The sequence below is a fragment of the Tamandua tetradactyla genome, chromosome 23, assembly GCF_023851605.1.
Source record: "Tamandua tetradactyla isolate mTamTet1 chromosome 23, mTamTet1.pri, whole genome shotgun sequence".
In the NCBI taxonomy this organism is placed as follows: Eukaryota; Metazoa; Chordata; class Mammalia; order Pilosa; family Myrmecophagidae; genus Tamandua; species Tamandua tetradactyla.
This window is the reverse complement of record NC_135349.1, coordinates 39,874,465-39,891,854: the sequence shown is the minus strand read 5'-3', so window position 1 is coordinate 39,891,854 and position 17,390 is coordinate 39,874,465. Positions and strand designations below refer to the sequence as shown.

The window sequence follows — 17,390 nt, the reverse complement described above, 5'->3', positions numbered from 1 at the left end:
GTCTAAAGGCAATGGTGTTTCCTATCTTTTGCAGAAGTCCAAGCCCAGTGATGCTCAGTGTCCTGGAAGAAGGAGGAACTGGAGCGAGGTGGAGGGAGAAGGGTTTGTAGGTTCTGGTGTGTGTTCTCTGGCAGTGTTCCCAGGAGGGGCAAAAGCTCAAGGGAATGCTGGAGGTGCTCCCAGGGAGACTGGGTGCCTGGGTCTGCTGGGGATCCTGGTGTCCCAAGCATGATCTAGAAGCTGTAGAACCACTAGAGTTGAAGGCATCATGGAAACCAAAGCAGGGGGCACCTGGTGGTACCTGAGTGGACCAATGTTTGGGGTGACCTCCATAATGCCTAGTGCAACACAAAATTAGTCCTCTGCATCAGCCATGAGTAAGTGAGGCTAAACTTCCATCTGCTCAGAGGTGGGGGCTTAGAGCCTAAGGATATTGATTTAAATAAAATATAGAAAGTGATTTTCCTTTTCCTCCTGAGTTTGGAATTAAGAATTATATATATAATCAATCTTCATCTCCAAGTGTGTGTTAGACACCTTTCAATTCTCCTTTTCCTTGTGTCTTTCCTCTTTTACCCATCTTCGTTTCCTGACCCTTTAGGTATTGGAAGTAAGTTCCCTTCTCAGTTGACAAGTTGAATTGCTCACCTGTGTGGGCTGTGACTCAGTAACTGCAGCATCAGGTCACGTTTGCTTATAAGATGGGAGGCATTAATATGGATCAAAACAAACATTTGATTCTTCCCTCATGGTTGGAATATCTTCCTGACCCCTTGTGGGTGAGTGAAGCCTGCTAAGTAGTTCTAATCAATGGACAGTGAGTGAGCGTCTTAGTTTCCAGGTGAAGAAGTCAACTACCACACGATGGATTTGACTTTGCAATGGGAATTTATTGGCTCCTGTTTTCAGAGGTTAGAAAACTTGATTCCTCCCAGGGTCAGTGTTGTTCTGACTGGGCAGTCCTTGAGTTCTTTGCTTTCCCATCATATGGCAATATCCTCTCATTTCTCTTCCAGGTTCCATTGACGTGTAACTTGTCTTTGTAACAGGAAGGCCACATCTTAACTAAAAATAGCATCTTCATAATTTCCTATCTATAATGGATTCACACCCACCCGAATGGATTAAGAAAAAAATATTTTTTTCTTGGCTGCATAACTCACCCTACACACTCAGCCACCATCCATTAGCATCTTTCCTTCGTCACTGGCGTGGTGACTGGCAATGTTTGAGATGGTATCTTCTCTGTCATATTCCTGCATTTGATTATTATTACCTGAGCCTGCCCTAAAAAACTATAGGAGGGACCTTGAGCAAGAAATAAGTGATTGTTTTTGGAATTTTTGTTATCGTATCCTCAACTACCTCATCCTGACTTATACCCACAACTAGTCCTCTAAAGCATACTGTTGCCAAATGGTTAAAACAAACAAACAAAAGCCATTTGAAACACTGAATTGGCATGTATTTACAGACAAAATATTTTGCCTTGGAAAACACACCCAGAAGGAAGTGTATGTTGCTATATTTAGAGCATAAAGCAAACGTGCTCATTTGAAGTATTCAGACAGATAAATATGTTCAAAAATATGTTCAAAATGTTCCACCTATGGTCCGGTTGGAAACATTAATATGGTATAAGAGTTGACAGTGTCCTTTTGCATTTAAACACACACAGAGGCACATTGCTGAGAGTTGTTTGGTTGCAAGAAACTTGATCAAGTTAAGTGAAGTTAAGCAACTTTTTCAAGATCAAACTGGAGGCAAGAGAAGGACACAGGTCTCTGGGCTCCATGTCATCTCTTATTAACTTGAATCTCACATGGTTTTGTAAAATTATGAGAGAAGTCCTCAGCTTCTTTCCCGCCATCAATTTTTACAGACTTTGCATATCAATTCCTTGCTGAATTTTTATTATTTCAGCATATTTGTTTTATCCCTTCATTCCCTTTGATTTTATATTTTATCCTCCAGGCAATTTTTCTCCTGATTATGATATTCTTTTTAGCTTTTTTTATTTCTGTTATTTAGTTTCAGAATTCCTAAAATGGAAAATGGACTTAGGGGCAGTGGTTGAATTGGATGGAAGGTTTGGGCTAAGGGTTTCATTTCTATAGTGCTTTATCTAAGAAAGAGATGGGAGATGTCCATATGAAGAGATGGAAGGATTGCAGATGGAGATGGTGGGGTACCAAAGTACCCCTCTCCAAAACCCATTCCCTGGCATAATCACTACTACCAACCCAGAGAATCTTTATTTTAAAAGGACTGATTCCCCAGTTTTTTTTTGGGGGGGGGGGTGTGTGCATGGTCTGGGAATCGAACCTGGGTCTCCTGCATGGAAGGTGAATATTCTACCACTGAACCACCAGTTCAAAAAGACCCACAAGCTCTTTTTGATATTGTCATAATCAGTAGAGAGAACAATGTTTCGGGTGTCTGACCAGTTAACTGTGACACCTTGGGCAAGGTGCTTAACTCCTAAGATGAGGGACACTGATTTATGATGAAGATTATGCAAAATCATGTCTCAGAATAACTTATATGTGGGAAGGGCCTAGGAAACATTTATTTCCATTCTTTTTCTGCACTTAATAGAGGTGCAGTATAGTCTAGTGGTTAAGTCCTACAGCCGGAGTTCAGTTCCTAAATTCTACCTTCTACTTGCTGCATGTGAACTGGGGGCAAGTTAGTTCCCTTCTCCCAGCCTCCTCCTGTGTTGGTTTGAAACTGTTAGGTACCCTAGAAAAGCCATGTTCTTTTAATCCATTCCTGTGGGTGCAGACCTGTTGTGGACAGGACCTTTTGATTATGTCGTTTTCCATGGTGATATAACTGACCCAATTCAAGGTGGGTCTTAATCTCTTTATTGGAGTCCTTTGTGAGAGGATAAAAAGACAGGAAAAGCCGAGAGAGCCCGGAGATGTTTAGAGAGAGAGAGAAAAAAAAAACAACGCCCAGAGAAATTTTGGAGAGAACTGATACAGTGCCCGGAGAGAGAGAAATGCCCTGGAGATGCTAAGAGTGGACCCACAAGACACAGATGCTACAGAGAAAGCCACTGGAATCAGAAGCTGAACTCAATGCAACTCAGGAGCAAAGACCAGCAGATGCAGCCACGTTTCTTCCCATGTGACAGAGGAACCCTGGATACCATTGGCCTTTCTTGAGTCAAGTTATTGTTCTCTGAATGCCTTAATTTGGACATTTTCATAGCCTTAGAATTGTAACTTGTAACTTAATAAATCCCCATTATTAAAAGCCAACCCATTTTTGGTATATTGCATTTTGGCAGCTTTAGCAAATGGAAACACCTTCTTTGCTATGTCTATAAAAAGAAGATAAAATGGGACCTGAGGATTAAATGAGTTATTGAGTACACAGCACTTGGTATGTTGTAAACACTCATCAAGTTCATTACTATGTACAAGTTTCTCTCTTTATATCGATCTTGTGTCTTCTAATGTAAGTCCATAATCTCTGATCCAAAAGTTTTGGGCCATATGTTATAAAATTCAGAATAGTATGGAAATTATGAAGGCAATGGGGTAGATATGACATGTATTTCACAATGCCCCACTCTCAGTGGGACCTGCAGCAGCACTGCAGGTGATGATCAGTTTATGTCTGCAATGAAATATATGAACATTCATGCTAAGTGGGAGGTGGAATAAATAAAGCTTATAAATAGCCTCATGTCAATCCAGGTCAAAGCTTGCTGCCAGATGGATTTGTGCCAAATCAACAAAAATAATTTTGGTTTCTAGAGAGTTTTTGGGATTCAAGGACCTGTGCAAGCATTAGGCTTTCTCCTGTTCTGTGTTTTTAGGATATTTCTCTTATATATTTCTACTTTAGGTTGTGCTTCTACATTTTCATCCTTCCAGAGTTCCTTTGAACGCTCTTCTTTTGATTCCCTGTGGTTTACTTCCCCTCTCATCTCTGTCTCTGTTCTCTTCCTCTTTCCTAAATTTCTCCTTCTCTTTCTGGGGTTTACAAATCACTGGCAGAAGACCCATTTTTCATTTTCTTTAATTCTTCTCTCTGCTCTCAACCCCTCTTCTTCTCCTCCTTTATGGATTTCAGACTAGGTCTCACTTCAGAAGTGAGGAATCACAGCTTCTGTTCTTGGCTAAGCATTGTCTTCTACATAATGCTTCCTTTCTGTTCTTGTTCATTGCTAGTCCCCCACCCCAACTAGCATACCATCATCTTTCTCCTTTAATTCCTTCCTCTCCTCCAGATAGCCCTCATTTTCCACTTTTCCTTTTACAGTGCCAATAATATCATGACAATTTATTTAGCTCTTACTATACTAAGAACTTTACATGGATAATTTAATTTAATTCTTACAGCTATGAAGTAGGGACTCTCTTAATCTTCATATTTCAGATAGAAAATTCAGGCTGAGAAATAAAGCAACTTGCTCAAGATTACATAGCTAGTCAGGATCAGAAATGAAAATCAAACTCGATTGCATCAAATCTTTGCATTTAATCCTCATTGCATTAAACTAATTCCGAAGCTCATAATTCTAATCACAATGCATATACACCCCCCTATTGCAGTGGATATTACCAATATAGTGATTTCATTCATCTTTTTTTTTTTTCTAAGTTCTTCAACCCGGCTTTTCTCTGTTTATCTTCTTTTTACTATGCCATTATCTCAAGTGGTTTGTCCAGATTTCCCTTTTTCTTGTGGCTGGATTCTTGATCTTTATCTTTTCCTGATGACCTACGGAGATTATTCCATAATCTTTACATTATTTATGGTGGTTTAGAGGAATAGTCTCAATTTCAAATATTCTTGTTACCATAAACTACCGGTGTTCTGGAAAAGGTGGGTGGTGTGCAGTGGAAATAACATCTGCTTTCTACATTACCATACACCTGCCTCAGAACACAGTCCAAAGCTGTGCCTTGGCAAAATGACTTCATGTCACAGACTTTCTAGGTAACTGTGAATAACTGAACGCACGATTATAATATTAGTCAGGCCATGCTCTGCGAGTTTTGCAGTGAAATAACCTCCACATTTCTTATTTAATACAACAGAGACATATTTCTTTATCACGTCACAATCTGAGCAGCTCTCCATGGCTTTCCATCTTGAACAGCGACTCAGGAATCTGGGATGCTTCTATCTTGCAATTCCACCTTCTCAAATTCTTTACTTCTAGCCACTCTCAAGGGAGAGAGAGAGAGTGGCATATTCATAGTCTATTAGATGGTCACTAGCATCTCCATTTTTCAGATGAGGAGATATACTCATTGAGGTTACTTGCCCAAGGGTTCCTAAGCTAGTAAATGAGAGACTCAGGACTAAAGTCAGTCCTGACTCTTTGTTCCAATATATGTTCTCTGGTAACTAGAGATATTTTATCTATATTGATGCTTCCTATCTCCATAATTTATTTACAGCAAGCTATTGGAATTTCCCCTCCTTTTTCCTGCTGTTTTCAGCAAAAGTTCCAGGGAAGGCTGTCATTGGTTGGACGTGGGTCACATGCCAATCCTCAGACCAGACACTGCATAGTTGAGACAATGCAGTTTTCTGACTGGTCAGGTCTGTGAAGGGAATAAAGTGGGGGTGCCACCACCCCTATTGCGTGTCATGGGAACATGGGGGGCCATCTCCCCAAATAAATGTTGGTTTGTTACTAAAAGGAAAGGTAGATGCCAGGTAGGCAAATCAGGGAGAAAAGGTTTCCTAAGTTGAATGAAGAGGTACATACATGTAAGAAAGAGTTAGTAACTAGAGAAATAAGTTAATAAGTAAATGAATGAATAAATGATGCTTCTTTGGTGGAATATAAGAAATACCCCCAAATGGGGAAAAGTCAAGGGTACACTGAAGATAAATTTAATCTTCTCATAGTTTTGTAGTAGGCTGATCTTGCTTAGGACCCAGAAACTTTCTGGTGCAGAAATGGTTATTTTCTCCCTGTTTCCTTCGGACTTCTCTCAATCTCTTTGGAATGTGAGTGGTGTCGGCTTTTTTACCCTCCCAAAGAAATTCCATAAAGAGGAAGTAGTCCCTTCCTCTGCCCCCCTTAACCCCCAAGGCTTATCCCTCTTCTTCCATTTCTGAGGGCTTCTCCCTCCTGTTTAGAGAATGCCTTCCCATCAGCTAGCCTGAAAAACAGCCAGGACGCCCATCAGCATTCACTTCCCTGGGACTAAGTGACTTTTGCAGCGCCAGGCCTGGAGTTCCTTTATCTCGCCCTGAGTCAACGAGATTTTGTCTATAGGCCTTTCTGCTATGTTCCTCCAGAGAGAGGTAAACTGCCTTTAAGTAATTGCTGAAGAAGGCATAAACCAGGGAAATTTGATTTGAGCATGCAATTTGAATCGGAAAATGCTTGTATAAATAACTGAGGCAGCTGAATGCGGCAGGTTTGTGCTTTGTGGATTTTTTTTTTTTTTTTAATCTCAGGGTCTTCGGAATAGAAGTTCTGCTGCAGCAGTTTAGCCATTCCAGGCCTTTGCACTCTGCTCTTATCCTAGTTTGGCATCAAACTCTAGAGTATATAAGTTGAAGTTGCCTAATTAACTTTTTCTTTATAAAAGGGAAAAAAGATCCCAAACCCAAGAATAATGCTATGTTCTAGAACAGTGACACAGCCTTTAGGGAAAAAAAAAAAAAGATTTTGAGCTGGAAAGGAGCTTGGAATCAACTAGGACAATTTCAATGAGTGGATTAGGAACCAGAGAGGAGGATAAGTCATTTGGTGGATGTCACTGAGACTTTGGAAATGTCATAGACAGATTCAGCTGCAGCAGCAAACATCTCCCAATTCCCAGATGTGCAAATTTCTAATTTATAATATGTTAGAACCCATGGCTCTCCTGGGCTGGGTGGGGCACCCTCCAAATGTCTGCCTGTGGACCATCGCACTGGGATATGCCTGTTCTCCTGTTGGATGATAGAGACTCAAGAGGAGCAGAAACAGATCGTAAGAGTGCATTTAGAGCTTCAGCTTAGGTATAGTGTATTTCCCATTTGCTCCCTTCAACTGGTCAAAGCAGGTCCCACGACTGCTTAACCCAGTGACAACAAGATAGGAATATAGATTACACCTACCGGAAATTTGGCAAGAGTGAGGGGAGAGGACAAATACTTGAGAACTGATAATGTACCTCACCACCAGGAGGTATAGGAATCCTTGCAGTAGTGGTAGCCTGACCAGAAATTTGAAAACTGAGAAAATTTCTGAAGTTTCCTCAGTTTACTTATCCTTTTGATGATGTTACCTATTTTGATTAATGCCCAAACTTACCCAGTGATGTAAGGTTAATATCTAGGTGTCACCCCAGATTCCTCCCTCATATCGACTTGCCACATCCAATGAGCACCTGCATCCTCATCATTTCCACCTTCCAAATAGGCCTCCAAACTGCAGCCACTCTTTCCATGCTTCATTCTTAGACTCTTCACTGGTCTCCTGCCTTCAGGATCTTTCCCTCCAAGCTGTGCTGTGCACTGAAACCAAAGCAGCCCTGCTCACATCATATCTAGGTCACTCCTTGCCCTGAAACCCTTCCACACTTTTAAGGATAAAATTCCATTTTTCTTCATGTGGCATTCAAGATCTTTCTATTTCTTGCTCATGGGTAGAGACTCAGTTCCTGCTACTCCCCCACTTGCTCAGACTTGGGTTCAATATTTACTTATAGAAGACTGACCAGCCAGCTTACAGATTTGCCTGGTTACCATGGCCGTAGGACTTAGGACATGCTTACATCTCTGCTGGGGTTTACCAAGGAAGCAAGAGTGATGTGTAAACTGATTGCAGAGCCCAGAGGGATTGGAGGAGAGAAAGCAAACCTCAATCCCAGGTGTCCTGATGGGAGAGGTATGAGATGATTTAGCTGGGGCCTGAATCTTTTCCCTTGATGGCTGGGCAGCCTGGTGGTCTCCCTGACTCCGGCCACCACAGGACCGGAAAATATTATTCATCGTCTCCTGTTTCCTGAGCCCCGCGGAGAGGTTCCAGGATAGCTACGTTTTAACCATGGATCACCTACTCCCAGATATTGGAGAATTGATCCTTATTTGGTTTGGTTGTGATCTGGGAACATCCTGGCTCTTTCTTCCATCACCCGACTGATGAGGTGTTGCTGAGCACGGAGTTACATGAAAGCATCACCCTCCCTTGTGGCAACCTTGTGCCTGAGTCTGTTGTTCAGTTGTTCTTTGTGGCTGTAACGCATTTTACCCTCCAATCTATCAATCTGGTACCCTTCATCCCTGCTCTTGTTGTTCTACCCTTGTTCATCTAGAAAATTCCTATTCAACCTTTCAAATCCAGCTCATGCCACATTTCATTGGAAGCTCCATCCTCTCTGGAAGATTATTCATGTCCTCTTCTGAGCTTGTACACAACCGTGCACATCCCTCCATGATTACATTTATTCCCCGCATTCATTGGGTCAATTGGTATTTGTTGACAGCCTTCGATGTGCAAGGCACTGTGCAAAGCACCAGGAGGACAGCTGTATAACAAGACAGACAAAGCCTGCCATCATGATGCTCAGAGACTAGGGGGGAGGATGTCATCACATGAACCCACACGTGACCAGGTTGTTTAACAAAGGAGGTGAGTGCTGGGAAAGACAGAAGTAAGGTGATGAGCTGGAGAGTAGCTGGAAAGGACACTTAGACAGTGAGGTCAGGAAAGCTCTCTCTTTGAATGCAGTAACATTTCAGATGAGAAGGAGCCAGGCTAGTGGATAGATGGGGAAAGGGCAAGTGAAGAAGGAACAACAAGTGCAAAGCCTGGGACAAGAAAAGGCGTGATGGACCCAAAGCACAGGAAGCTGTCAGGAGTGTAGACAGGCAGGGACAGAGCATGTGGGAACCTGTAGGCCATATCAGCATATTATGGATTCTGGACTCCAGTGTAAGAGCGACAGGAAGACTTGGAGGGATTTTGTTGTTCTATTAAGTTAATTTTTTGGCGGTTTGATAAAATCATCTCTCTCTATATATATAATTGCCATTTTAACCTATTAAGTGTAAAATCCAGTGGCATTAATTACATTTACAATATTGTGCTATTATCACCCACTATCCATACCAAAAACTGTCATCACCCTAAACAGAAACTCTGCACCCATTAAGCAATAACTCCCCATTTCCTCTCCCCCCAGCACCTGGTAACCTGTAGTTTACTTTCTGTTTCTATGTACTTGTATTTCATATAAGTGGAATGATTTAGTATTTGTCCTTTTTGTGTCTGGCTTCCTTCATTTAACATAATGTCTTTAAGGTTCATCCATGTTGTAACATGTATCAGAACTTCATTCTTTTTTATGGCTGGTTAATATTCCTTTGATGTATATACCATATTTTGGTTATCCTTGGGTTGCTTCCAACTTTTGGCTATTGTGAATAATGCTGCTATGAACCTTGGTATCCAGAGTCCCTGTTTTCAACTCTTTGGGGGTATATAATAAGAAGTGGAACTACCAAGCCATATGGTAACTCTATGTTTAACTTTCTTAGTAAGTGCCAGACTTTTTTCCATGATGCTGCACCATTTTACATTCCTACCAGCAATGTATGAGGGTTCCTGTTTCTCTCCATCCACTCCAAAACTTGTTATTTTCCAATTTTTCAGCAGTTGCCATTTCTAGTGGGTATGAGGTAATTTCTCATTGTGGTTTTGATTTGCATTTCCCTAGTGACTGAACATCTTTCAATATGCTTATTGGCTATCTGTATGTCTTCTTTGGAGAAATGTCTATTCAGGTCCTTTGTCCATTTTAACATTGGGCTGTTTGTCTTTTTTGTTTTTTGAAGGGTTTTAAGTAGAGAATAATGTGACATGATTCATGCTTTTGAAAGGTCACCTTGGCTGCTGTGCAGATGGCAGTGAGAAGCAGGCATGGACACAGAGAAACCAGTTAGTCGAGGCTCCAGGCAAGATATGGGGTTATTGGACTTGGGTAATGGACTGGGATAATGGCCGTATGACTGTGGATGAGTGGTTAGAGTCAAGAACTATTACAGTAATAGAACCAATAGTATGTAAATCTAACAGAAAGAGAGAAATAAAAGATTACTCAATAGTTTTCAGGAAGAGCTCTTGGACAGATGTGGAGACCTTTGCTGAAATGTGAAAGATGGGGGAGGAGCACGGGATTGGGTGAAACTAGAACCGTCTTGTGGACATGGTAAGTTTGAGATGCTTGTTACAGGGACAAGCTATCTGTCTTCCACTTGACTGTGCTGTATCACCGAGGTTGAGTGCAGTGCTTGACATAAGGCAGATGCTCAGAAAGTATTGCTGAATGGGACAATTGAAATTGTATGCTTAAAAGCTACAGATGACTAATTGCTTCTAAAGCAACAGACAATCAGGAGCACCTAGCAATGACTAATTAGACCATTTCATTCTGATGTCCAAAATATTGTATGCTAGCGAGCCCCCTTTTGCTCCCCATTAATTGAACAGACACTGTCTTTTTGCTCTTGTTCTTCAAATGTAATTAGCCTTTGTGTTTTGACGGTAAACAAGACTGCAATACTTTGATAAATGGCCTGTTTTGGGGAAAGGAGTATTTGTGAATACAAAACCCAATCTTCTCCCCTTCTTTGCCCACCTCTTCTTCATCTATCTTCATGCGGCCCTTGGGCAACGCTGTCCCCTTCAGGAAGGCCATTCTTCTTAGAAAAAGATAGCAACACGGAAATAATAGTTATCATTTATTGAACACTTACTACGTGGCAGGCAGATACATTATATGCAATCATCAACGCTGAAAAGTAATTTTTAAAATCCTCATGTTCCAGCTGAGTAAACTGAACAAAGCTTATAGAGATTAAAGAACTTGTTAAAAATCCCACGGTCAGGCTGAGTTGAGACATGCCCAGGTTTATCTGACCCCAATGCCTGCTTCCGTTCTGTGATCCCTTGTTTCTCTAGGTGGTATATCGCTGGTCCTTCTTGAAGAGCCTCTATGTGCCTCTCTTGTTAGTGGAGCAAATAGTATCAGCTGTTGCCCTTACTAAGGAATAGCACCTTTCTGATCATTTCAAGTTTATCTCCTGTGATCTGTGTTGGTCTTCTCATCAACGTGCTGAAGTTGGGACAATTTTCAGCTGCATCTTACAGGTGCACAAACTGAGAGAAAATGTAATCTTTCCCTCAGGATGAACATATTTCCTTACCTTAGCAACCTTGAAAAGTGAAAGGGTGCTCAGGGAGAACCTCTTACCAGGTTACTTACCAGACCTCAGGGAGAATCAGGTAAGTAGGATGGACCAGCCAAGGAATGGCTACTTCAAAGCACTTTCATCTCCCTTGAGATAGGGGCCCCAGATGGCCAAGGAGGTAACTAGGTGTGGGCATTACCAGTCCCACTTGGAGAAACTGAGATTCAATTCGATTCATGGAGTTTTCAAAGTCCCCTGGGATATCTGTGATGGTGTTAGTGAAGTGGGGCAGTGGGGCACATCTTTAAGGCATGGAACCCAAGGAAGTAGTCAAAAATGCAGATGTTTTCTTTATTTTTGTTGCCCAATACCATGAGATGAAGGAAAAGTGTCTTTATTTAAATAGCTTTCTAGAGCTCCAAAGAGACTCTGTTGAGTTGTTTAGCACTGATTGCTCTTGCAGAGCCCATTAGTGATCTCAACCTTGGGCTTCCTTGCAGGCTGCCAGATGGCCAGAACTCTACGATAAGCACTTCCTCCAGGCCGTGGAGCCCTATGAGCCCTCTCCTTCCCCAGTAGTATATTTCCCTATTTCATGCATGAACTCTGGAGGCCCCACAAGGACTTCTGCCTTAATTAAAAATTAAATTTACAAACCATTTCTTAAACCATCTCATAGGCAGCCAAATAAGCATGATCATTAGCAGGTGGTTGGAGTCGCTTTCATTTTCACGCCTTTCCAGAGAGTGGATACATCAGCTTAGTCCCCCCCTGTTATGCTGTTCTCTTCCACCCCTCCTGCCACAGACTGGCCTCGAGAACTTTGTTTAAACATCTCTGCCTTCTGTTGTAATAGAGATGTCCCTGTTTCCAGTTCAGAGTGCATTGACATGTCCTGGGCTGTCCCCATTCCTGTCCCCAGTCATATCTCTGGGAGCTTGTTCATGCCGAGGGGTCATTGAGGGGAGTGTCCTGACTTGGGGACTGGAAGGCAGAGGGAAGACCCATCACAAGTTTGGGTGGGCTACCCTTGAGCCATTCTGGGCCTTGGCATAGGAATGGGTCCTGTAGTCCAACCACTGCTCCTGGGAACTTGGATGGTGCCCCTCACAGCTGGCCTTTGCCTTGTCCAAGGTTCTTTGAAGTCAGTGTTAGTGACATTTTGGGCTGGATAATTATCTGTTGTGGGGGGCTGACCTGCTCATTGTAGGATGTTCAGCAGCATCCCTGGCACTAATTTCCAGTAGTGCCCTCCTGCCATCCAGATGTGACCAAAAAACCTATCTCCAGACATTGCCTTTGAACCCTGGAGGCAAAATAGTGCTGGTTGAGAATGATGGCTCTAGTGTCTTGTCCTCTCTAGGGTAATTCCTTGGATGCAGATTCACTTTCTACTTTCCCCTTCCCCTAATTTCTCCCCTTATGTCTAAACCCTGATATATTTTAGACTGTTCAACTTAAAAAAGCATATTCTACTCCTTTTTCCCCTCACCGTAGGAATGGGGAACCTGCTAGGAAGGACTCAGACCTTAGAAACTCAAAAAACCTATTTATCTTTCATGGGGGTTGGGGGGCTGGGGTGGAGTGGAGCTGGGAGGACCTGAAATCTGAAATCCCTTTTATTCTTCCCCGACAGGCCACCCATTACATACCATAGATGCTAGCCAGCCTGGACCGTGGGTCAGGTCTATCCATCTCCAGAGCCCACGCCCCTAACTACCATGCTTTCCTGCCTCCCACTTTGACTCACCGAAACTTGGCGGCAGTGTGGCATAGAATGGCAGGATGTTCTGCTTCTAGTTCTTTAACTTGCTGTGTCTTTTGGCTTTCTCACTCCTCCTTTCTGGGCTGGGAACATAAAGGTATGAGTAAGATAATATCTATGATTATTTTCAGTTCTGATGACTAGCAAACCTGTCTTCCAGGCCTTCAGAGAAGGGAAACTCTTGCTGCATGGAGCCAATCATCCATCCAACAGACACGTGATGAACTCCTTCTGTGTTCCAGGCCCTGTACTGGATTTGGGGCTCTAAAGATGAAGAAGAGACAGCTCTGTGAAATCAAGGATCTCCTAGTGTGGAGGTGGAGGCAGACAGGTCAGTAGGAAGAAAAATGAGTTAGAAGAGTTAGAATAAGGTACAAATAAAGTAGGGTGTAGCTCCGTTGAGAGGATGATAAATCATCTCAAGTGTCAAAACTAATTTCTGAAGCAGCTCTTTCTTCAAGGGCCATGGAAACTGGGCAGTTATTGTCAGAGGATCCATCTGTTCCAGTTATCTATTGCCATATATAACAAACCACACAAATGCAGTTGGCTCAAAGCAGTAACTATTTTATTACATTTACCAATTCTGTAGGTCAGGACTTTGGACGGGGAATACCAGGTCAGCTTGTCTTGGACCTCAGTGGGGAGGTGTGAAGAGTGAAGACTCAAGTAGCTTGGAACTGGAACCATCTGGAGACTTCTTCACTCACAGGCCTGCCATTTGGGCTGGGATGATATGGAGCTTGGGTTGGGCTTCCTCTCAGCAGGGTGCCCACACAGTGGTTGGACTCTTACATGTCAGCTCAGGGATCCAAGAGCAAGTGCAAGCTGCCAGGTGGAAGCTGCAGGACATTTTACAACCCAAACTTGGAAATCACATAACATCAATTCTGTCATACTTTGTAACCTGAGGCAGACACAAGTTCGTCCAGATTCAATGGAAGGAGTGTCAAAAAATTTGCAGCCTTCTTTTAAAATCACCACATTGTCCTTATCTCTGTGTTTAGAGGTCTGAATTTCTTCAAACCTTAGCAGAGAATCCTACCTTGAAGAATCTCACCAGGTGTATTTACACCAAAAGCCTACTTCAATTAATCAATTCTAATGCTTCAATTACACAGCTTATATTTTCAGACACTCTAATAAGCACCACAAATGAATAGGAATTAAACTGATGGTGCATCACCCTCAACCATTCAAAAGACCACACTTGATTTCCCAAACAGCCTTCGTTCACCTTTGCGAAGTGAAGTTCCTTCTCTCGCTTTTGTTTGGCACGGGAGATGCTTCCTTGGTGGGTGGGGGTGGGAGTGGAACAGGTGTGAAGTCTTCTAAGAAGATGTAGCAATAGTAATAAAGGCACGTTTTAGTGTGTGCTCTTCTCATGTGGGAAATACCCAAGTTCCTATCCAGTTTCTGGCAATAAACAATCTTGGCTTCTATTTACTCGCCCGTAGAATAAGGGGGTTGGACTGTTCCAGGTCCAAAAATTTCTGTGATTTTGGGAATATTTGTCAAGGGCTATTTTCTAACATCGATGCCCAGAGGGAGCACCCATGTAGTAATCATATTCATTTGAATAATTTGCGTTGACAAAGACTATTGTTTGCACTCCAGGAAACCAGACATTTTTCTATGCATTAACAAAAATGCATACACACATTTTTACATAAGTGGTGTCATGCTGTAGGTTTTATTCTGCAATCTTTCTTTCATGGACCCTCCACTATAATATATACTGAAAATCTATCCATATCAGTATGCAAAATTGAGCTTAAATTTTTCCCACTGCTACATAACAGCCCATTGTATGGATATGCTATGAATTCTTTAAATAAAGTTCCATGATGGAAGTTTAGGTTCTTTCCATTATTTTGTCTGTAATAGCAATGCTGCAAAGAATAATGATGAAGATACATCATTTTGCTCAGGTGTGTGTATATCTATAAAATAAACTTCTAAAAGTATATTTGCTGGGCCAAGTTGTAGGCTTTTATAATTTTGATAGATATTCAAAAATATCTCATCATAGAGGTTATGCCAATTTATTGTATCGATAATGTATGAAAGAGCTCCCCTCACTCTACAGGATATAGTCAAACTTTATCATTCTGGCCGCTCTGATAAGAGGAAAATGGCATCTTATTTACTTAGGAGGCATTTCTCTTTTGTGAGAAAGCCAGCATATTTTATTGTATGTAAAGTTTCTTTATATTTCTTTTTCTCAGAAATATCTTGTAGATGTTGAAAGGTCATGCACTTAAAACATTTGTTAAATTTATCTGATTGGCTCACTAAATAACACTTCTCTGGCTTCCTCTTTGTGCAAGTTACCAAAGCCATATTGTTTTAGTTTGCTAATGTTGCTGGAATGCAATAAATCAGAAATGGGTTGGCTTTTATACAGGGGATTTATTAAGTTACAAGTTTATAGTTCTAGGGCCATAAAAATGCCCAAACTAAGGCATCCAGAGAAACATATCTTGACTCAAGAAAGGCCAATGGCATCCAGAACACTTCTGTTAGCTGGAAAGGCATGTGGCTAGCATCTGCTGGTCCTTTGGCTTCTGGTTTCGAACAGCTACCCTGGGGGTGTTTTATTTCTGCAACTCCAAAAGTCTCTGATGGGTCAGCTCTGAGCTTTTTCCTAAATGGTTCCCTCTTAAAGGACTCTAGTAAACAGATTAAGACCCGTCTTGAATGGGCAGAGACACCTCTCCATGGAAACCACCTAATCAAAAGGTCCCGCCCTCAATTGGGTGGCTCACAATTCCATGGATGCAACTTAATAAAAAAGATTCCACCCTACAATATTAAATCATGATTAAAGAACATGGCTTTTATGGTTTCTTGGATACCTAACAGTTTCAAATTTGTACACATATATAAACCTTTAGATGGAGGCCAACCTCATTTGAGCAGTACACCGCTTTGTGGTTTTCTTAGCTTTACCTTCAGGTAGAGTGGAGATGAACAGCTCCCCAGGGATCTCCACCTGCAACAGACTTGGTTTGTACCTGCTGGAAAAATATTTGAGAGGTCATATGACCCACCGCATGCTTTTTCCTGACTGCCCCCACTCCAGTTCTCTCTGAGAGTCTCAGAAAATATCTGCACTTTATTTTTGTTGCAGCCTGTTTCTTTGCAGTACATTTTATTATCATTAGGGGTTTTGTCATTAAAAAAAAATCCCTGCATGCTCCATCTAGAAAAAGTCAAATATGGACCTGTTCCATCATTTAGCCTTATCAACTCTTTCTACAGCTGATGATGATAACAGAATTTCTTTTTCCCAGAAGCTCGTCAGCCTTACTTTTCAAGGTATAGATGTGGAGATGATGGGAAATCTAGGTTTGGTTTTTAGTCTAACCCGTACTTGCCAATGCAATTAACCAGAAACCTTGCATTTTGAGGTTAATGGCCCCTGCCCAGCCTGCGATAAAGACGATACTGTATTTTGATTTTCAGGTAGCTCTGAGTGTCTGGTATCAGCTGGAGCAAGTAGGTTTGAGAAATTAGCCAGATTCCAGCATTTGTCATGTATCAGGGTCTGTATGAGGGATTAAAAAATGAATTAATAATATGCAGCCCCTCAGTGCAAATAACTCTCATATCAGGTTAGGTAAAACACAAAGATATATTCGTAATATGTGGTAAGTACCATGGTAGAAAGAAGTCTCCCAATTTCACCTGAAGAAGAAGGGTCAGATTAGGCTTCCTGGAGGAGGTATACTTTGATGAAATATTACTATAGATTGGGGTTAGACAGGGAGGCAAGTGAGTGTGATTAAATAACTGGAAAAGGGAAACAAAAGGTGTATGTGTGTGTGTTTACTGCTGAGTGACTTGGAGCTCCTAGAGCAGAAGGTGTGTTCCAGATTGTGGTTGAAGAGAAAGACAAAAGCTAGAACGTGGTGGGACCTGTGTTCTCTTAAAAGGCTGTGATTCATCCCATAGGTCAACCTGTTTCCCCCCCACACACAGGTGGCTTTCCACTGTGTAATCAATTCTTTTGAGTATGTCCAGGCTTATGCACAATTACCAGCTCATAAATGTGTGAAAAAGATGGACTTTTTCCAGTCCTTATAAAACCCGGTTGTACCAGGTCTTGGGCTGGGAGAGGAGTTGAGATCAAAGAGATACAATCCAGCAACAGAAATAATGTCTAAATAGTTCAAACACTTTAATGTGGAGTCAAATCCTTTGTGCTTTTGGCTTACTCTGATTCGACTCTTTATGCTCAGTACAAAACAAGCAAAAGCATGAGATGGTGACATGCAAGGGAGGGAGTGGGGTAATATAAATGGTCCTGAAAACTCCACTCTTGCTCCCCGGGACACATGAGCATAAGCTGGGAGGACCAATGCTCATGCCCCATCAGTCTCAGCTTCTCACATAACTCTCATCCTGTGAGCACAGCTCTGAGATAAAGGGGATTCCAGGGTTTAAAGAAAGCGATTTT

The 17,390-nt window shown here is 41.9% G+C and overlaps 1 long non-coding RNA gene across 1 annotated transcript in view; it reads left to right on the top strand.

Annotated features, from left to right (window-relative positions):
* LOC143666636 (uncharacterized) overlaps positions 1–14,446 on the top strand; it is a 33,625-nt gene extending 19,179 nt beyond the window's left edge. Inside the window, exons 2-3 of the long non-coding RNA XR_013167713.1 lie at positions 13,089–13,259; positions 13,521–14,446. This is a non-coding gene — a long non-coding RNA (uncharacterized LOC143666636). The remainder of the gene's footprint in view (positions 1–13,088; positions 13,260–13,520) is intronic.
* Positions 14,447–17,390: the final 2,944 nt, after the last annotated feature.